This window comes from Hesperophylax consimilis, chromosome 16 (genome assembly GCF_061612785.1).
Source record: "Hesperophylax consimilis isolate HC1 chromosome 16, BYU_Hcon_1.0, whole genome shotgun sequence".
Lineage (NCBI taxonomy): Eukaryota > Metazoa > Arthropoda > Insecta > Trichoptera > Limnephilidae > Hesperophylax > Hesperophylax consimilis.
Window position 1 is genome coordinate 10,291,000 of NC_142851.1, and position 24,396 is coordinate 10,315,395.

The window sequence follows — 24,396 nt, forward strand, 5'->3', positions numbered from 1 at the left end:
ATTGTCTACCGGTTTCAGTACCTCCATACCATCATCAGGACAGTTATAAAAATGATGCTTTTAAATACAGAAATACGCATATATATGCACATATTATCAAAGAGAAAGAGATAGTATATTAGAGTGGGACAGTGCGTCAGTTGTGGGAGAGAGGTGGGGGAGGGAAACGTGGGATAAGTGAAGTAATGGGGAAAATACTAAAAATAGGGCTGAAAAATTGAATTGAAAAAAAAAAGTTTATATTTATAATTACTTCTTCTTATCTAAACTACTAAATATTGATAATATAATTATACGAACAAAATCCTCGGCACTAATGATCCCACTCGGTATATCATCATCTCCATTTGTTGTTATTTTTATTATTAAAAAAAGACTTACGTTCACTATTATTCAATAATCTTCGACCTACGTTCATTACACACGGATGAAAACGAGTATGGCTGATTTATTGATATCCTGTTAATAACTGATGGCAATCCATTTCATGATAAAATGTTGGTCCATTCAGAATATATTGGAACACGTGTTCATTCAGGTGTTCTTTTCCTGATAAATAAAGTGTCGAAATACGACATTATAAGTATTTTTATTAAAATATTCCCTTTGTGGAACTGCATATACCTGTATCTTTAAAAATTTATAATAAAAAATAAAAAATAAAATTTAAAAAAAAATTTAAAAAAACACGTGTTCCGCCGTCCTAATAATCACATTTGAATTTTAATGATACTTTGTTAGGTAATCTGTCAATCCCGTCAGTCCCGATTTTACCTGATTGAATGAATGAATAATTTGGCCTGATTCTTAATAAATATAATATAATAAATTTTGTAACCGTTAGTGGTTAATACGGCATATAAATTTAATTCACTTTATAATAATACTTTAAATATACCATACGCATAAAATAAACAAGTAAGTATATTTTACAAAAGGTCAATGTATGTGTATCAAAATCTTCAAAGTAAGGTTTACATCTCACACGATTCCCCGAATTTGTTATTTAAGGCAAACAAAGGGCAGTTTTTCTTATTTCATACCCACCTAAAAATTTTCCCTTAAAATGCTTTCTGAAATCTATCGCTATAAAAGTGGCGTTAAAAGGCTTTCGTCTCATAGCAGAGTTGTATCCCGTGTCTATGAGAGGGTGAATATTTTGAACTTTATTCTCAAGGGATGAAAAAGCTTTTATAAGACAGTATACGGAATTTCGTCATCGAAATCGAATGCCCAAGACATAAATAATGTGATGATATTATGTTGATTGAGATACGTAAATTCATATATCAGTATTGTCCACTCTTCACATCCGTTAACTGGCATGAAAATATCAAGGTACATAATATAAGCAGTGTTTCTCAATGTGGTGGTAAGCCCCACCGAGGGTGGGGACGGGGGGTTGCGATAATTTGAAGGTTTTGGCTGGCAATGGGCGAATCATAAATTATGTTGTTAAAAATTTTGTGTCCAAAAATTTGAATACTGCAATAACTCTGACTTTCAGAAGAAAAGATTGTATGGCATTTTGTGATTCAACCTCAAATGTACAAAATATATCGCCTGTGGCGCATTTTAATAAAATATATATTTATTTATATCATGTTTTTACAACACAGAAAAAAAATCATCCCACAAAAAACAAAGTGTTTTTACTACAATACATATATATTTTTTAACATATTAATAAATATACATATTCATTTTTTGTTTGACTTTGGATTTAACTGCTAAGAACTTTTGAAATGTCGTTTAAACCTTAAAAAACATATTTTTTGGTTTAGTTGAGGATTGAATCTTCCTCTCCAGGGGCTGTAGTCAACCGCGGTAACAACTGAACCAAATCCCGATAGGGTAGGAACGACATTCATTTCATATATAAACTGCTGTAATGTCGCCCAATTTCAGAGAAATTCGTATATGTCCGAGTGTGTACACATGGTTGCCACCATTTGATAGAATACATTGTCATCGACAACTAATCTATCTACAAAGTTTCAGCTCAATCGTAAATCGGTATGTGAGTCAATTTCCACTTCCAAGGTTTGCATTTATTTATTTACGAAAAAAAAATTGAATTCAAATAAATGTTTAATAATTGAAGACAATATTAGCGATTTCTAAACGAAAATCTGAAACAGAAAAATCAGAAAAGGATACGGTCACATCTAGGACCGTATCCTTTCTGATTTTTCTGTTCCAGATTTTCGTTTAGAAATTGCTAATATTGTCTTCAATGATTAAATATTACAATTTTGAGGTTTTACTCAATAAAATTATTCCGAAAAATAAATCATATAATTTTTTTATTTTTTTAATAAAAGTTGTATGGTCAAGATTACACATATTTTCAAACACGCGATTGATATAATCACATTTGTTTATGTTACAAATCAATAAATTGAAGTCGTACATCCACGCTTTATGCGTACATGCTTAATACATGTAAGTTACTAAATTGTAGGTTTGGTAATAATAAGGGTTAATCATGCACAAACGAAATCGAGTTTGTAGCAAAGAGTAGAACGGCTGTCTAGGGGGTGAGGAGACCCCTAAATCGTCGGCCTGAAACCTTAAGGGATGGAAAGATGTTTAAAGTATCAAATAAACCAAACAAATTTATAGGTTCACATTAACTTTGCTGCGTCTAATTTAAACTGAGTTAGGTTGGTATGCGTTGTTTATTCGTTTCTCGTCTTTGAAATTTCAACATTTATTATTTCTTCTATATTTGGGGTAAACGTTTCCAAAACGAGAAACGCATAACATACTTTTTGGTCCTACAAATGTCAGAAAAAGTTATAAGTTGATTTATATGAATGTTTTAAATTTCATTTATAATGTACGCGACAGACAAAGTTAATATAAAATACTACCAAAAAATAGCAAATAATTGTAAAACCACCGTTCAATAATGCTGCAAAACAATACTTAAGAATAAAACAAAAAGTAAAAACTAGAAACAACAGCAAAAAAAAACAAGATATAAAACAGAGAGAAAAAAAAAACAAAACATTTTTTGAAAACAAGAAATTTAGAAAAATACTGGGATTGTAGCTAATTCTTTCCGTAATTTTGCTACTACAATAGATTATACATACATTTTTTTACAATAGATTATACATACAGAAGTTTTGACATATGTAGTTAAGTTGGATCTACGGAAAGGAATTTGTAAAATTTCGAGGTTTCAATAGATGGCGATTGTTTGAATCGATAAGGTTTAGATCTACAGCGCCCTTGAGGTGTTTTTGCACAGAAACGGCGCTATACAAGTCATCCAAGTATTTATTATTATAGAGTTAACTTTTATTTAACTTAGGGTGAGGTTACCTCAATACATAAGCATTAAACAAATTGCATTGGTGTACAAAGGAATATTAAATTATTCTTTTTTAGTTACTACTATTTTTTTAACTACACAAATTATATCTTTAGCAACTCAAATTTTTACTCGAAGAAAATATTACTAGAACATTTCTCCATCTAGTGTGTTTATAAAATTATCTGAATATTTGAAAACCTCTGGGCAAACCGTTTTATTCTATACAAATCCCCCCAAACCTAACACAGTCGTGTGCGAAAACGGGGAATTAGATCTAAATTCCCGGGGGATGAATAATTTTATATGCGGTTAGGAGGGCTTATAAAAACATTTACAATTCACGTATCACTTTACCAGACCCAGCTTAAAGGTAGGGCATTGCAGTTGTCTGTGTAGCGAAAGGGCTAGGTACTGTTACGGGTTTAAAAGTGCTTTAAATCCTTGTATTCAGTGTAGATATAATTAAAAAAGTTTTTTATCAATCAAGAAATTTAAAAAAATATTTTAAGAGCAATTTTTTTAAACCTTTTTACTGACTACACATCCATTACCAGTCATCTAAAATTTTAAATACTTTCTTTACATTTCACAATGGTTCTCAATATAATATAGGAATTTTATGAAAATATTCTTTGAATTCATAGCATTTCACAATAATTATTGATAACATAAATACCTGCCATTCAATGAGTTATTTATTACAATGGAGTTGTGAGAATAAATAATGTACAAAATTCCTGAAATATGTGTTATAAAATAGTTCTCTAAATAACTGACTTAAGTAACAAGACCTCCTAACGATCTATGCCTGTATTCATGTAGACCTTCCGGAGTTACTCAAACTCTTGAGTTCATTTTTACAAATTATTATTTTTAGAAAGTATCTATATCTTTAGAAGTATGAGTAAAATAAAACCTTAAAAAGTTGCAGGTGACATGGAAAAATTAACTAAATACGATTTTATATATCATTAAAAGTACAAATTAGTATTTAAAAGTATTAACGTTGACCTCTTTTTATCTATCTGGTATTAAGTGTGCATCATTTAAAAAAAAATAATTTCATATTTGGTTTGGAGAATTCAGACAAGCAATAATTTTCCTAAATGTAATTTAATTTTTTTAAGAGAAAATAATTTTTTCCATACCACAAGTAGTTTGTCGAGAATCCAGATTTTTCTAGACGATGAATTAGCAACTTACCGAGGAATCCCTCGAGAAACATTTAAGATTTTATTACTACGTCCATCATAAATAATTAAAAGGAAGGATCATTTCTCCGGGCCGGGCGCCGAATATTGTTTTTACACGACTGCATCACTTATGTTGTTAAGATTCCCACTTTATTTTTCATAGATTTCATAGGGAAAATTCAACCGCAGGTTCCTTCAATACACCAGGGCCCCGCGTTTCATTTTATTGTGCACGGCTGTTTCACTTAAGTCATTAAGATTTTGGCGTAATTTTATAATATTTATAATACAATACTTATAAACCTATTGTACCTACGCATATGAGCGAAGAAACAAATGTTAAGAAAGTTAGGCAATATGAAATATTTAACTGAAAAATTAGTTTAGTTTTAAATAATAAACTCAATACCCGACATACAATTCGAAAATGTACAAGGAAAGAAATGACAGAACCTCCTCAAATAAAATATACTGATATGAAAGATTGTTAATTTATTCATTTTCCTATTACAAACGGGACAGGAGAACTATTACGAATGATTGTTAAAGCACAACATTTTGAATAAGTTGGAACACGTGTTCTTAAAAATAATAATATTATCGCATCTCGTCCATTATATTTATTCGGACAAGGCCACATACGTGAATACTTGTTCAGATATATTATGACTGACTAATATTTTATTATAAAATGGACATGAAATCACATTTGTAACAGTGTCTTGAAAAAAAACCGTACTGATTTTTCTCCGTGTCCCAGATTTTGCTCGCGGTGCATTATGTCATCTGAGATAAGTGTAGAACTATCGCTGAAAAATTAAATTGCTGGCGTTATGCAAAAATTTACGAAATAAGCCACACATTATGAAATAATTAACGAAATACCCAAAATAAAATGCAAAAATAAGCCAAGAAGACACTTCATGTGCGACCTTCCAGTTTCACTCACAGTTTAGTATGTCGTCTGAGATAAGTGCAGAATAAAACGTTCGTAAAACTGGTTTGGGATTTTATGGGTAGCCCAATAGATACACGTACCCCAAGTTTATTCTTGTTGACAGAAGTAATTTCCTCAAAGTAAAATGTCTACTTTAAAAGTAAAGTAAAAAAATATACCTACAAGTTTTATTCGAGCGTGAATTACCTTTAAAACTGAATTTAAATATCTATCAACTTTCTTTAGTCCAAGAGTGTGTTTTTTCTTGGATAAAAATTTTACAAATTAGGTGAAACGGTTTGTATCAAAACAGTTTGGAATAGAAGCGGCTGTTGAATTTTTTTCTCTTAATAGCTTAGATTGGAAAAAAAATTAACTTATTTGTAATTATTTTAGAAAATTCAATTTATTTACACCCGTCCCAATTGCAAAACTACAAAGTTTGTAGCTTCGTGTTTCTGATAGCAAGTAGAGATTTTCAGGGATTCTAGCATGTTCCGATTCAAAACTCTTTTAATTAATACGTAATTTCTCGTAGCATTGTTTTTATTCAATTAGATATTATTCAATTGATATTTTATGAGTTACAACGAAACAAACTGATTATTTTCGGAAGGTATCCCTTTTATGAGATCCGAATCCTTTGCTATTTAAAATAGAATAGATTGACTAACTGAAATTCCTTTTTGTACCTACATCACATTCTTATTGATAATGAAGTCATTTTATCGCTTCTATAGAAATCTAAACTTCGGTGAGACCTAATTATTAACTAAGACGCTGTACCTATCGCTAAATATTACTATCAATTTTAAACAGAGTTAAAAAAAATAAAATTTGCAATACATGGGCTGAGAGTGAGAGTGGAAAGACTTTACATTCTGAATTGTTTTCGTTCCTGTAAATATTTAAAAAATTATTCGCTCATCACTCGCAGAATCAACCTTACGATATGGAATAGCCACTTGGGGACATTCTTGAAAACTAATTTAACCTGTCCGGACCTTATTATGGCACAAAATATTGATTCAACATATATCTGACTCTGAATATAAGAGGAAAGTCAAACATGAACACAAAATTAGTGAAGGCATGTTTGTACTCAAATATTTCAATAAATACAGACAGAGAACCATTGAGTATAAAAAGCCAAAATATTCAACATGTATATCAAAAATTTAGAATTACCAAATAAATTTAAATATAATGCCGTAAACATAACTCCTAAGTAGAAATACTTAATACTAGACGGTAAAAAGTATTATTTTAGATTATGTGTGTCGATAGTAATAATCATTATTTATTTTTCGGAATAACTTTATTGAGTAAAACCTCAAATTGTAATATTTAAATATTGAAGACAATATTAGTGATTTGAAAATCTAAAACAGAAAAATCAGAAAAGGAAACGGTCACATCTGATTTTCGTTTAGAAATCACTAATATTGTCTTCAATATTTAAATAATCTTTATTTTTGTGGTTTACGCGGATATATTAACACCCTGTTGAAAAACTGCTTAATCGCAGTGCGGGATAGCACTTAAAACAATAACAATAATTAAAATATTGAGAACATTTAAAAAAAATTATTTATTTTGCTTTCAACAATATGTAATATTTGTTATCATTCTGTTAAATGTTCAAAACAAAAAAAATACATATTACAATATACTACGCCTTAGTCCAATCAACTTTACAATACGCTTTTATTAGTTGGGGTTCCGCATATAAAACTAACCTTGTCCCAATAGGGGTTGTACAGAGAATAATCAATCAAATCATTTTTTTTTTAAACCAGCGACTACCCAACAAAGCGCTTATTTGAAGAATTTCAAATACTTTCACTTAAATATCTATACATTAAAAATTAAATAATTCAAATCACAAAAGAAAAAAACAAGTTCCAATTTTTAACTGAAATCCGAACTCGACATAAATTTATTTTTTCACCTCAAAAATAAATACTTCAATTGCCTAACATTATTATACTTACCAAGTAAGAGCTTTCTTTCATTACCGGAAGAAACTAGACGCATTAATGACAAATTTCAAACAATGTTCTGTGTAAAAAAAATTAAAGACTAACATACAAACATGAAAATCTCTTTCAACATGAATTACTCTTAAAAATAACGCATATCACCAATTTTCTGAATAAAGTATATTAATTATCTTCTTAAACTACTTACACTTACAACACATCTACCAAATCTTTACTTTCTCACTGTAATGTACTTGCTACAGTACGTAATATTTTTCATGTTATAAATTACTTATAAATAACTACAATAATGTACTGTGCACTCCTCTTCCAAACACAAGCTAACTCTTCTACGGAAGAGTAGTATTCAAATCTCTTAATATGTAAAAACCCAATGTAAATACGATTTTATATGCAGTTACTTTATTTCTTTAATAAAAAATAAAAAATCTTTCATATATTCTTTACGGGGAGACATTTGGATGTTGAGCAGTGCAGCAGCTTATCTTATTATTTAAATTTCTATTTGCTTAATAAATAAGTTGTCAATTTAATGCATCATAAATTTAAGTCATTAAGTTGAGTTAGACAGTTTGTACCTTGGATATTTTTGCATACATTTCCTAGGCGACGGCTTGTTCAAGAAAGCGTTAAATTGTCTCACGAACTTGTAGAAGCCGTGAAATATCATATTTCTATAGGTAGCTTAATAATTCTGATATCATTGTTTGTCAGAATACTGTTTAATACTGGTTCATGCACCAATATTCTTCCATATTAAAAAGAATCGTTTTGAAATAGTATTTGTATTCAATCTTGGAAGCCGAACGAAGACGTGATGATACCATCGATTTTTATTATTTTTAAATATCTTTTTGTCTTCAAAAATATCTCAGAATAATAAACATATGATCAATTATCGTAGGAATAAAACATCGAATACAAACCATATTTTTAACTTATAATACGATGTGAAATAGTGAATCGTGGATTTTTTCCATAACTTACCATTGGCATTTATTAGTTTGAATATTATTTTCCATACCACTTACAGGAACAATAATATATAGTGTCTCCAACAGTTTTACGTTTGTTTTGATAATTATCGAGACGGATGGGAAATATATCATGTAATTTATTATATTTTCCATTTTAGTACTTACTTCAGTAATATTGCTTTTGTGCTGTTTACTGGAAAATAAACACAAATATCATCAATTTTTAATAAAAGTCAAATCATTATGTCATATTTGTACAGTCAAATATATACAGGATGTCCAGGGTGAAGTGCGCTAACTTAGGGATGTGATTCTACATGATGGTAGAAGTAAAAATATTTTTTTTTTGTAATTCACATAAAAAATATTTTTCCATCGAAGAATATTTATTTTCCCATGGAAAAAATTCTTTTTTTTTACCTATAAACTACCTTAAAACGTTGGAATATCCATAACATTTAGTTATCTTTTTTACTTTTTACTCCAGGACACCCTGTTTGTATCCGTTTACTGTTTGGGTTTGGGTACCGCCGCCCCGGAACTGTTTATTGGATAACCAACACCTTTACCATAGGTCACCTTAAGTTGTTCACTACGTTTGATGACTTAGCAGGGGTGACCGGGTTCATTGGGTTCCACCATTTTCTCAAAACTTCCTCTCCCTTTCAGTTTTATCGAAGTTTAGAGAGTAAATATATATTTTTTTAACTGTACAGTAGTTTGAAATCAATTTAAAGAATAATCTTCTCATTCTGACACTCTTAACATCTGGGAAGATAATTAAACAAAAAAGTCTAAAGGCTATTTACATGCACATATCTACCTACATATTTCGTTCGAAAATATGGCTTGTTTTGATTGCAATAAGGTTGTTATTTGAATTATTCGACTTGAACATTGGACGTATTTCTTCTAATTCATTATATAAATAAAGAAGTAAATTTATTCTGAATTCTCGTACGTATCTCTTTTCCTCTGAAACAAAGAGTAGAAAGTAGTCTAATTTTCATATGCGCATGGTTACTCTTTTTTCAATACGGATTATGAATAAATAGTAGATTAAAAAGTATTCTTCCTGCAGACCGCGAGCGTTCCGGATTTAATTCCATTCTTTTATTTCCAGTATCTAAAGACAAAAGAAAAATATAAACCCACCTTTTTCCGGAGCTACGCTTTGAGCGAAATAATAATATGTGAACATGAAATCTCCGAATCTAATACGTTTTTGAATAAAACCTAATAACGTTTTGAATACGCCAGTCCTTCACGTTTGTCATATTGAGCTAACCTGCTTTAGGCAACAAGGAATCCGCTGCTTCAACTGTAATATGAATCCAATTAAATCTGAAGCCTTTGTTAGAGGAAGGTTTACCTTCCCCATGCGGATTGTATTATGTACAGCCTCTGAAAAAGAGATTTATTTTTTCCAGGTGTAATTTCATATTTTCCGTTGAATTATTCACATTTTCCGAAAGAAATATTGGTGTTTTCTTTGAAAATGTGCATTTTTAATAGTAAATGATGATATTTTTTCCGGCAACTCAAAAGTATAGATGTTTTGACAAAAGAAAAGTTTTCAATTTAATAAAAAAGCATTATGCTATGAAATTAAAACATTACTCTAAAGAAAAACATTTTTTTGCATGCTTTGTAAAAAAAACTCTGTTCTGGAGTTTGAAACAATTTTGTATTTGGGTGTACAAATAATGAGATCGACATTCCTTCAAAAATAACTTGTTGAACTGCTTGTTCTGGCTGTGGATTGTTAGTATTCGCATACAAAATAAAAATAAATTAATAACTCCATCCCCTTCCCACACCCTTCAGCCTCACAACCACTAAAGAGAAGATAATACATATTAGAAATGCCTTCCATTTAGATGCGAACAGAAAGCAATGTCGCCACTGACTCAATGCTTTTAGGTTCTACCCCATCTAGCACGCGCTCTGTCTCTTTCTTCAAATCTTATGTAACCATCCCATTCGAATTTTGTAATGACGTTGAAACCCAGTTTTTTATTCGAAATATATGTCCCGATTCGCCAACAATTTATGTATTATTCATAACAAACCAAAGTTTTTGATTGATTGGTATAGAGCGAACCGGGCAAATAATGAATAATTATTTTAAGGATTTTGAAATAGGAAATTTGTTTTTGTTTTAATTGGTAAATAATAAATACTCACCATTCATCTCCTTCTCATCGTAAAATATTTAAACCTTACAACAAACTCCAATGAATTATGTCATGGATCCAGATGGTTGGAACTATTTTTCGGTATTTAAGTAAAAATGTGTATATAAATAGTGGCCTGTACTGTACACAACTTTTCCAAAAGTTTCTTAAGGATCCGTGTTGAGGGCATTAAAGACAATATTACGTATGATGGAGCAACCCAACAACAAGCCACTTAACTTGGGCACTTGCCCATTCGAGGGCCTATGTTTTTGCCATCGCTTTTACGGTGTTTTTAGTGCGGGGTTTGTGGCCGGCTTGATGGCTTTTTCATATCTCTGCGCTCTGACGGGATTTGATTCTTTCGGATAGCGAGTACTCAAAATACACAGTATATTAAAATGCGATGACCTTTATAAGGAGTTCTGAGACTGTTGAGCCATACGAGATTTTTATTTGATCAAAAGACTTATGGGAATATTTAGGGGAAGGTACGTGAAAGGTGCATCTTTTTTTAGTTTTTTTTTATACATTAACAATTAAAAATTTTGGATAAATACGTGGAGGGATACATACATAAAATATTCAAAACTATAAAAAAAAATTGTAATAAATGTATTTGATATATATTAAAAATATTCGATCGTATAGATTCGATTATGATTCGAGTAAGGACAATAGGCCATAAACCAACTTAATTATTAAACCACGCATACAAAATAGTGGCCTTCATTGTCCACAAATACTTTTGATTTGTGATATTTTTCAGTATGTTTTCAGTTCGGAATGGATAACCATTGTAGTTATTTTCTATTTGGTGATTTTTCTAACTCTTGTTATTGAATGAGGTTTTTCTTCAGATTTTTTCTCTTTTTTTCCGGCTATGAAACCTCTTGATATTTACAATCCTTCAAACTTTTCATGTTTTTAAAAAATACATTTATTTATTGATGTCTAAAACTTAAAAGTACTTCTTGCCATGTGATTTTGGTATAAAAATAACTTTTTTTTTTCATTTAAAAATTATTTGTCTTTACATCGCTATATAAGTAATTAACAATATTTTTTTTTTTAAAACCCTACATGACGTAAACGCCTGAGTGTACTGATTCGATGATAATGCAATAACCCTTTGCTAAAGTCTTCTGTAGCAATATGTTCTTCTCAAATCACCGCTCTGCTCCATGTCAAATACTTTACCGTTACCATTCTCTCCTGCTAGGCCGAGGGTTCGAACCCGATTTCCGAGAAACAGGGTTTGAAAAATTTAGCAACTTTTCGAAAATACTACAATAGTTTTTTTATTCCAGTTTTATTAATTGAATATATTATTGTCAAAGGGTGAGATTTTGCTGAATGTTTCTTTCATGAGGAAATAAACTTTTAAAATCTTTATATTTTTTAAATAATTCTAATAACTACTCATATGGCTCTAGTGAACAGAGCAAAGAAGGGTGAACTAATTTTATTACGGAATTAAATGGAACATATAAATTATCAAAAGTGTTGATAATGTTATCTTCGTATTTGAGCATTACAATCTTTAAACAAATAACCATTAATTGTTTTCACGTACATACTAAGATACTTTTTTTTTTAGAAAAGGTATACATTTATTATTTCCGACCTTTTTAAATAAAAGGCAAAATCACAATAATATCATATAATGTTTTCACGATTTTGTAGTAATCCGGAGGCTAGACAAGAAACAGTAATATTAAAATGACGACTTGAAATATAATCATTATGGTTTGATTTTTCAAAATATTCGATATCGGTCTTCTGCGACTTAAACAATGAGTATTTCAACAAATTTTTAATATATTTGACTTTCCATTCCCTTGTGGCTACAAAAAACCTGATTTTAAAGCGACGAAGGCTTTCAGGAGAATTAGGGTAGTTTGCGACGGACACGCATTCGGCGAGTTATAGAGCCTTCTAAGGAGAGCGAGGGGGAGGTTTTGTCCCCACTAAAGGACCTGCCTGCAGAGCAGACCTGGCGGTAGTCCAATGTCGGGAAAGACGATATATGACTCCATAGGGCAGTCCAGATAAACCTGAATACCTAACTAAAAACTCTAATTTTATTTTATTCCATTTTTGGAGGATGTTTTTTGGTTTTCCGGAGAGCTTTTGTCATTGGTTTTTGGGATAGGTATATTGTTACGATTATTTGATGCTAAGAACTCAGCCAAATTATCATTTTCTAATTTTTATTAAGAAACCGAGACAATTAGAGGTTTACAGTTACGTAAATAACAAGTTTAATATTTCATTACGAAATTCCTAGAAAGTTAAAAGTTTATACTTTACAAGCTCAAATTTTATAATAATACCTTATATTGTTGTAAAATATTAGAATTTTCTATTCTGAGAATGCAATAATTTCGCTATTTTATGTATTCTCTTTTATCAAATTATACTTTTGTTCCTGTCTGTATCGTTTTTCGAAAAAACACCTACCATTACGTTTTTTTTCACAATTGGAATTCTAAAATAATCATATAAATTAAATTTGCATTACATATCGGATCTAAAAACACTATCAGTATTGCCCTTGCGAGATGCAACTTTTCAGAATTGAGACGTTGCAGCACGGTTAAGCGTGTGTTTAGTGACCTAATCTGAATATTCTGACTTTTACAATCAAATTCTTTTTCAAAATCTCCACCAGGTACTCTTTCCACAAATGCCTTCAATCTCACACCTTCCCCAAAATCAATGAACACTTAGAGACCAGATCTAAATAACCAGAAGTAAAACACATCACTTTCTTCTTCAGTCATACAAAGATCAGATACGGAAGAAGTGGTGCGTGCATGCAAATCAGTCGGAATATAAATATCATCATAAATATTTTTTAAATTAAATTTTATATTTTAAAAAATCACTTTTTTATTTCTTTCAGATTTTGTTAACATCCATCATTTTTCATCTTTTATTTTTATGTAAACTTTTTAATTATCAGTTGTCTAGCCCTGATATATTGATGATGATTCATTTTCATGTTACTACCAATAGATCACGTCTATGCAATAGATCAAGCTTTCCTAGTATGTATTATGGTAAAATTATACTTTGGTTTCAAGCTACAATTCTGCTTTACATAGATTACATACCATTGGTATCTCCTATGCTATGTTAGCTGATATTTTTAAATGCATCTATTAGAGTATAAAGCTCTACTTATTTAAAAAAAATAGCAGTGCATGTTTTAATGAGGTCATTGCGTGACAAGTTTTTTGTTTTGATTTATTCTTAATTTATTTATACTAATGTTTTTGTTTTATCTTTTGTCTTGTTTACGTAAATAATTTTTCTTTTCTTTCTTCTTTCTATATTGTACAATTACTGTCAATAATTATCATGTATGTAATTGGCACTTGTGCTGATAATTCTAAATAAATAAATAGAAACAAAATATAATATGCAATTCGCTACAAGCCGTATAAAAATAATCGGATGATAAGGGATGAAAGGAAGGGTGGTACGCTCGTGTATTTAATATCAGTCAAAAAGTTTATCATCCCTTAAAATTATCACATACTAAATATTTTCCACCTTGCGTACAAATCGCACGGCAATCGTCCATTACGCCGGCAAGACTGTGGGCAATAAAACAGAACGCCACTTGGCTCTGGTACCCACTATCTTATGCGCATAAATAACATCCTTCCCACTCTTCCCCACCTATTTGTCATAAAGCGAGAAAGAGACTAATCCAGCTCGCAATGTGAGACTTTTAAAGTCCGCAGTGCAACGCACTAAATTTATTTAAATGAGAGGAAATAATCATATGAAAGCCTTTAAAGCTTTATTTTTCTTTTTTATAATGTATATTCAGGGCTTACTTTGAACTTGGAAGTAAATAAAGAAATATTATATGTTATAAATATATAAAATTTTAATTAATGCTCTGATGGTTCCTCAAATCTGATAAAATAATCAGCGTTTATATAGGCGTAAAACACTTTAAATAACACTTTAAATGACCACACAAGTGAACACTTTCATTTTATCAACGCAGTATTCCAAAATAGGACGTAGACCCCGGATATTATTTTCCTTAGGGCTCCCTTCATGGAGTAACTATAAAATTACATGTTTAAGAATTGAAGTGGCGCAGCAAATTTTCGGGCATTTTCACCGGGCAAGGGTTTTAATGGCTCCTTGCCAAGTCATTTAAATGCAACAAAAATACTAATAAATTTATGATGTTTCCAAAGAGACACGAATTATTTATTGCTGGCTTTGCTTTAACACGGTGTTCTTTTTCTATATGTTTATTTGCATAAATTTCTATCTCATCTTTATTGAAACAAGAAAGTACACATGCAAGAGATCATCTTACCAATTTATTTACAAAAAGAATAATTAATATAAATTTCAAATATTTAATAATAAAAACGCTAACCACGTCTGTCTGTTTGTGCGTTTAGTTTTTCTAAATTACCCAACGGATCTTCAGGAATATATGAGTATTATATTTAATGAGAAAAGTCAATGTTTTGTAAGTCGTTAAAAATATTTTCATACGCTTAAACGCCGGGTATACGTCAGCTAGTATTGAATAAATATACCTTGCTAAGCTTGACTTACTGATTTCACTCAATTTATGTTTTATAAATACCTTGATATTTAGATGAATTTTAATTATTTCGTAACGTACACAATATCACCAAATGGAAAAGCGTTTTAAGGTATGTTTGTAATAAAAACTCGATGATTCTAAGCTCATTGCATTACGTGCCATGTACTTACCTATAAGACCTTATTTTAATAATATTAATATTTTGCCCCCACAAAAATATGTGTAAACTAAATAAATATTTTAATATTTCATGCAATATACTTCTTCTTCTTCTTTCGTATGGTGGGGGGTCAGAGGGGGACATCTAGATCTGCGAGCCATATTAGGGCCTCAAGCGTCGCCATGTGAACCTCATCAATCCCGCCGGGGAATGAATGGAGCGGGCATTCGTTGACCACATGTTCGGTAGTCTGCACCGCACCACATTCACACATCGCCGACTCTTTAAGGCCCCATCTATGCATCATGTGGGCACAGCGGCTATGGGAGCACCTTAACCTATTGATGGCGGACCAGGTTTTGCGAGGCAGTGAGAACCCAGGCTGTCTCTCGGTGGGGTCCTGTATGAGATGGGCATTTCCCACGTTGGCCGTTTGCCACTCATGTTTCCACCTATCTTCTGGGGTGAGAGGTAGTCGGAGGAGCCTCTCTCCTTCCGCCCAGAAGGGCTTTCGGGACTTCAAGCGGCATGCCGGGTGGGAGACGACATCTTCGTGTAGAGGTATTGCGCTTTTTTGCAGCGCCTTCTTGTATTCCCTCAGTGTTGCATGCAATATACTGTTAGTCTCTATTATTTTTTTTCAAAACAATATATTTGCATGTAGTAAAAAGATCAAATAATATATAGTTAAAGAAAGGGTCTACAGTCTACATTACTTCCTACGCCACTGATCGACAGCCAATTAAAAAAATAGGTCAGTTGAGATGCCAAAAAACATTTATTACACATTTCCGGAAAAAACTTTTCTAACCTAACGGCTTTTACTTCACCGCAAATAGTAATGTTCGATCAGAAAAATAATAAATTATGAAGCAACCTAAAATTATTTATAGTTTCCTTAGGCCAAAGAAAAGTTTTTCAATTCTCACAAAGCCGCCCGAGCGGAATGACGAATGTATTATACCCGCCCGCATACGAGTCTGCTGCTGAGTAGTCAGTTGCACCCTCTCTTTCTGTTACACACATCGTTTATGAGAAAGAGGGAGAGGTTACGATGGAGCTTTAAGCTGTATAATATACGCACATAAACATTATGTACAAGCCACACGGGGCCCGAGCCCGCACACAAAGCTTTTTGCCATTTTTTCTGCGTCGAAGCTTTTCAGAAAGAGCTTCAAACTAAATTCCGTTTTACATGAATTCCGGTATGTCCTTTGATCAGAAAACCGCCGAAAATCTTGAATCTATTATGAATACCAAATATTATGTAAGTAGGACGGTACTTATCAACCCACCTGTTCCATATTTTTTCCTCCACTATATCTTTCCCGTACTTTTATCGTTGTTAGAATAATATTATAATTATTATTTTCATCTTTCTCTTCTGAATTTAAGTACCTATGTTAGTTCATATTATGCTTCTCGTCAGAAACCTATACCCTCAGGTAGTAATTTTGAAGAAATGTTTGTCTGTTATGAGTTTCTTTAAAATGAGTTTAGTTCTCAGTGAAATTCTTAAAAATAATAATTTACCATAGAATGAAATACATTTTCAATATCGCCCTGGCTAGCTGATATCTGACGACCACTGAAAAATATTTTTTTTTAAATTTGGTTACTAGTTCTACAAACAGTCATAAACTTTTCTCATTCCACCTTCTCATTCCTGTGCCCTCTTTTCATACTTCTTCAAACTAGGGTTAAAATAAAGAAATATAGAAAATAAAATCGATTAAAACAGAGTTTTAGTCGGCTTCTGTAGCATAAAAATGAAAGACAATTATTATTCCATTTTGAAGCTCTCAGTGACGTGGGTAAGATAAATAAGCCTAGTAGTAAGCTTCCGTAGTCGAGGGTAAGGCTATCGACTAGCAATTCGTAGGACATGGTTCAAGTTCCGGATTTCCAAATAAAATTCATTCGGTTACACTGTGTAATTTCACAATTTCTTAATTTAATACTTTATATAGTATTTGTTATTTCATGCTATTAAAACTTTGTGCACAATTTTTGATAGCTTACTAGGTATATTCTGTTCTGATAATCCATATGAAAGTACAGCTTGGCGTAAAACCAAATAATAACAATACAGTTTCCCACTGGTGTACCATTAAGAATTGAAACGTTACTTGAAATGGCGCTAGCTGTATATGGTGACCAGATCTGAATAGCCAGGTACTTCAACACTTTCCATTTCTCCATCTCCTTCCCTTCGCCACTTTCTTCAGCCTCTCAACAAATCCCAATTTGGTATACGCCATAATATTACTGGCTTCAGAGGGTTGGGAGCAGTTGTGCAATATTCACATAAAAAGTAAGTTGATGTTGTAAGTGAGTTGATAAATTGTAAAAAAAATTGTTTCAATTTGGGAGGCGTTGTTGGTACCGCCTCCCCGGGAACGATTTATTGTAAAACCAAAACCTATACCATAGGACACCCCAAGTGGTTCGCTACATTTGGTGATGAAGCAGGGGTGCTCGGGTTCAACGTGCGTGGCGTGCCTGATCGGGAGAGGCTGGTTTTGGGAGATCCGCCGAACTCTCCAACTCTCTCGACCCAAAGCCTCACCCCGCAGCAGGACAGTTTTTTTTATACATTACTTCTGGATACACTGATTCCTAGATTTCTATCCACGTCTATCCCTTTTTCCTCCCAGAACTTCCTCTCCTTCCGCTCCTAAAAAAAACACCCAACACCCAAGATAGGCTCTGAGGGAATTTATTTTCCTCAGGGCCTCCTATGTGGGGTTAATGTAAAAAATAAAAATAATTTAATGAATTCAAAATAATATATGTTTTTTTACGAATTTAAAATAGTTTTTCTATATTTTTAAAGATTATTTAAAAAAGAGATAAAGCGTCGTTTTATTTGGCGAATTTTTACTCCCTTATGTGCGTATACGCTTCAGTGTTCCGCAGGTTTGAATAAAATTCATTTTTCATTCAATTCAGTAATGCCTAATGGTGTGTATCCACTGAAGTACTGTTGGCAATAAGGGCTGTAGATTCAAAAAAAAAATACAAACACCGTTTGGGACGAACCACCATTCAAAACCGATTCTTTTGGTATTTTGTAAATATTCGCGCATATTTTTTTTCCATTATCAAATGTTAATAAAATCTTAAGTCGTGTTTTAAATATATGGCACCGAAGAAGTGTTTTAGATGGCGCTATCGCAGTCTCGTGAAAAATCACTGCAATAGACTGTTATAGAGAACTAACGCACGTACAGCTGAAATATTAGTATGTAACATACTAATTTATTTTCATAATAACTATGGATTAAACGTTTAAAAACTGGATTGCAGGACAATTACAGATAAACTTTTAGTAAATTCATAATATATCGAAACACGTCTCCATACAAGTGCATTTGCCTTGGTAATTTATAGTGACAAAATGCGAAACTATTAGGATTTTTATGAGCACGTGTTCTGACTTCATGATAGTACATTTTCTATTTTACTGAAAGTTTTCTTCTAAAAAACCTTAATTTTTTTCATTAAAAGCCTGCAATCCAGTTTTTAACCAGATTACGAATAATTTAAAGAGATTCTTTATAAATTAGAAATGCTTATTTTTATAGGTGGGTGCAATTTAATTCAATGAACTCAAATGAACCCATTTTCAAAATTGGAACTGAGTTGTCGAAGAATTCATCATGTAACTCTCTTTAATCAGAAAATTATTTTATTTAAATAAATTTATACATCAAACACAGCAAATTTGTATTGTGTTACCATTTTATCATGTGGGATCAATTTTTCAACATAAATTATACTTTATTATATTTAACAAAAATGCCGATTTTTTTTTAAAACCAATTATCCTAGGAGTTCACAATGAAGTTATTTTTTTAAATATGTCACTGTGAAACAATTTCCAATATAGCCGTGCAAATATTATGTAACGTAATACGTAATACAAGGACCTTTCATAAAGTTGAGTCAGTGAAACTAATTAACTCCTCCCTTGTGAGATTGCAGCGAAAACATGCATCTCTTGCATGTTTTCCTTACATGGTAACTTACACCGCTTGGAAAAAGTACAAAAGAAGTCTCTTAGATAAGTTATTTGAGACTTGCTGTAATTTGATATCTGCTACTAAACTTAAGTATCGAATCTGAAAGTATAGATACTTTCTATCCGGAGTCTGACTAGTAATGATATTCTTATACTTCATCGACTGCCCTTAAAATATCCGTTTACCTATTTAATTTACTAGACTCCACTCTCTTTTCCACTGTGACTAACATACTCGTAGTAGACATGTTAGTCACTATGAAAAAGATAGTGGATAGCGGATATTTTGAGGGAACATAGTAGAAATGTTAGTCACAGTGTAAAAGATAGTGGAGTCTAGTAGATTTAATAGGTAAACGGATATTTTGAGGGAACATAGTAGACATGTGAGTCACAGTGGGAAAGATAGTGGACTCTAGTAGATTCAATAGGTAAACGGATATTTTGAAGGGAGTCGATGAAGTACAAGAATATCATTATACTATTCATATATCTTACCTCTAAAGAAATTTCACCGAGCTGTTACGTATACAGATCTTTTCGATATATAATAAACCTCTCTGTCTTTCAAAAAAACACAAATAATTAGTTTTGAATGTAACTGATATGTATTTGTGTAATATTTTTGTAAAATAATTGGTTTTTATTGTACTCCTACATATTATAATGTAGTAATATAAATTTATGTGTAATTTTTGTAAAATTTGGAGTTGTTTTATGGTTGCAAATTCCTACGGGCGTTCAATAAATAAATAAATCTCAGACGAATTTTTTTATGCTTTACAAATCTTATGAATAGAGCATCCCGTGATTTTTCACATGCAAAACTGGAGTAGGATTACATTTTTCATTCAATCATCATTTCGAGGTTCACGAATTTGATAATGGTAGTAGGAATGGGATGAAAATATATATTGGGAGGTACCTGGCTATCGAAATCGTTCACTAAACACGACAAATGCAATTTTAAGGCATCTTTTGATTCTGAATAAGATTGGCTTTTCATTAGGGCATTTTTGAAATATCTGCCACTCTGGATCGTGTTACTTCTTTATGTGAATACCGCACAAGCGTCCCAATTGTCCCTAACCGTCTGGAGCCAGTGAGGCTATGGCATCTCCAATTGGGTATGTTGTAAGGCTAGAGGTAGTGGGGAGTGGAAGGAGATAGGGAAGAGGAAGGTGTGGGTGTGGGTGTACCTGGCTACTACATATCTAGTCACCAAACACGATTTAAGCTATTTTAAGCAACTTTTTAATTCCGATGGTGGTCTTACACCAGGGCGACACTGAGGGTATCTTCCACTGCCGCAAGTATACTATATATTATTTCAAACTAATAAATTGTCACATAACACATATTTATCAAATTTAATTTATTTTTCACGCCAGTATTTGAACCTGTAAACTTCGGAGTGCTAGTTGAGAGCCTTACCACTCGACCACAGAACCACTTTCGGAGCTATAAGCTTTGATTCAAATCAATTATTAATTTTTAACTAACTAACAATCACAATTTTTCCTGGCAGGGATTGGCAGAAAAGATAGATAGCCACACATTTTGTCGGGGAGTACACTTTTTGCTTTGCTCAAATTTATATAGCGTCTCTTACAAACTTTTCTGTTATACTGAATCTTGACATGACCTGACTCAAGTATTTGCTTGACTTGATGGTAGCATATCTCTCTGGGGCATTCCCGACTTCTTGTATTTATATTTTTAAATATCTAGAAATATCATTGATCGTGTCATACATACTATTATATTATGTTGAATCTCGACAAGACGCGACTCAAGTCTTTAATTCACTTGATCGTGCCATGTCTTTCTCGGGCGTCCCAGACTTCTTCATTACTTCTTATTTTGAAATATCCAGAAACATCCATTCATTATGTTTTACGAATATATTTACTCACATCTAATTCATCCGCTTATCTGTTTCCTACTACATGGAACTTTGAAGTGTTTATTCGTAGAAATGCGCAATGATTCAAGTATATTATGGTTACTCTTACCTAGGAAAATCTATGTTTTCGACATGCCGTGCTACGCAAAGCAGATTATCTGCAAATCTGTTTATTTACGACCTTACAAAGGGCACATGGATTCCTTCTAAAATGCAACTAGAAAAGCTCGTGCAGACTAGTTTGGAATGGAACATGAAAACACGAAAGCGAGAAAATCGTAGCCCTTTAACATTTACACAAAATGTAATGCGCTCGTAAATCATTCGTGATCTCTAATCCGCGGAGTAAACAAGCCCACTTTTTCAGATTAAAGGCGGTGAATAAATTCAAAGTAAAAACACTAACTAAATCAGATACAAGCTCTCAAGGAGCTAGAGTGCGAGTCGATAAACCAAAACTTCTTCTCCCCTTGAAATCTGTGCCCCCATTCACTCACCAAGAACTGGTGGTGCTTCCTACTCTCTCCGCTACTCGGCATTACAAACTTTTCCCATATTTTATTATGACATTCTTTGGCCCGTCTCTCTTCAGGCTTTAGTCGTGTTGTTTTTTGGCTTCATCTTAAAGCATGACAAACACATTTTTCTGGTATGAATACGAGGTGAAAAGTCGTCCAGAGATTTTCGGCGATTGGGTTTTTTTATTTTATTCAAACAGCTTTTTAGAAACCACGAGTCACAAACCCTTAAATGATGATAACCGTTTATTAACGTTTTTAAAGAAATACATTACTGTCTTTTGCTGATAAGCATTCGGCATACTTTTTAGTTTGGGAAGGGGATATTGTGCAAGTATTAGGTGCATTTTTAACTAGCTGTCTTAATATATTGTTTGTATTATTATTATCGTAATATCCACACATTATTCACTCTAACCACATAAACATCCTTCAAGCATCACAATCCCTATTTTATTTAAATATCGTAGTCAATATTTTCAAATATGTTGTTTTTGGGATGATATCGCTGTCGGAAATAGAACTACGTCTATGAAATGTTGACGTTTGTTTGTGGCTGCCCAGAGAAACTGGTTTAAAGATGGTTTCAGCTTCAGATTGTTTGAAGACTTTCAACGAGTTATTGCTTTTAGATATTCAGCTATATGGATCTTGCGACTATTTATTTCGTTTAGAGTACAGTAAAATAAACTTCCCGATCGTCAGCGTAGCAGTGAGACAAGAGACCTAATGACTCGATTATTCTAGCAATATCATTAATTTGTAAGAAGGATGAAGAGAAATCAACCCAAAAGAGATCCTTGGTGTACCCCTGAAGAAAGCGTTGTGAAGTTATACAGTTTATTTCCAACACTCGCAGATTGTAAGCGATTGGATAGATAGGATGCCAGCCAATTTTTGATATCGGAATTCAAACCAAATATTTCCTTTAATCTCCTAATGGGGAATTTGTGATCAATCGTGTCAAATGCTGCATCTAGGAGTGAGATAAGTGTTAACTTATCTGACTCTACGGCGAGAATTATGTCTGACAGCATATGAAGTTGTCCGGTTTCGGTTGAAAAGAACGGTTTCCAGTTTCAGTGTGCAGATTGACGGTTTGCGAATAATTTATTTGAATTCAAATGACTGGTTATTTGTGCAGCAGCAATTTTCTCCAGGATTTTTGAAATGAAAAGTAAAGTAAGGTCAATATTTTTAATACGCCTCTATTAAAGCGTAAAGCTTTACTTCTTTACTTCTACTTTAGCAGGGCATATTTTAACGAGGCCACAGCATAACAGTTTTTTGTTTTTGTTTTTGCTTTACTTCTTCATTTGATTTTATTTACTTTGTACTAATGTACCTATTTTTTTTAAATAGGTTTTGTTTACTAAAAATTCAACAATTTGATTTTTTTTCTTCTTCTTTTTTCCTATATTTTATATTATTTTTACTGTGACTGTCAATCAACCTATACATAAATAGCACTTCTGCCGTTAATTCTTAATAAGTAAATGAAAAACCTAACAATTTTTGCTAATTTCTAATTTTCAAGACTCCAGTGCTAACTTTAGATAGTTTTCGTAGCTTCGCACTTAGATTTTGAAACAGAGAGGTAATAGCCATCCATGCAATTTTGAATTTAAAGCAGGCAAGAAGGACCTTTAAATAACATCCAGAATAATTAATCATAATTATCATTTTATTTCGTGATTTATTCATTTAATCGACCGCAAAAATAAACTTGGTAATGAATTCAGAACAGAAGGGTGATAAGTTCTGGGGCATTTAAGCATACTTAGGTCGGCTTATTTTCTGTCATATCGTCTGCAATGTGAAATTGTGCATCTACTAAGAACCACTTTACGCTACGAGGGGATTATATTTATTGTGTTAAGCTTGACACGGTTGATTTGGCAGGTATGCCTTTTATTAATAATATTATTTTATTTTATTTAGAACGGTTTACCCGAGTAGGTTTTTAATAAATATTTTGAACAATACTATATTTATGTATTTATTAACGGACCATGTCCAATTACATATTTAAGTTAATACAAGGAGAAATGTTACAATAAAGGATAATTAAAAAAATTACTGCTACGACAAAAATAGGGCAAAAAAAAACATAAACAATAAAGATAATGTCAAGTCAATACAGGAACAAGGTTTTAATGGAGTTCACGACTTCTGCCACATCAATATAAAATATTATTTTCGTAATGACTGATAAAATTCAGTAGTGATGGGACATTAAAAGGTATGAATTGAAACGAAGTAGGTGAGTCAATTACACTATTAACCCTAGATTCATAACCATTCGTCCCACAGACCGCACAAAACGTAAATTTGTTTCTAGTGTCTCGAGTGAAAGAGATAGAATGGTGACCTCTCAAGTACCTTCCTAGATCGCTTGTTCATTAGTAACGCGGGTGTGCTTGCCTCGCAGTGAAGTCTTGTGGACAAGTTATAGAGCTTTGAACGTCTGAGAGACGAATATTTATGAAAAGTGTAACTTTTGATGACACTGCAAGTTATTTTGAAAACATTGTTTTTGATGAGTTCTGGTTATACAGAGTAAAAGTAAGTATATGATATTATTC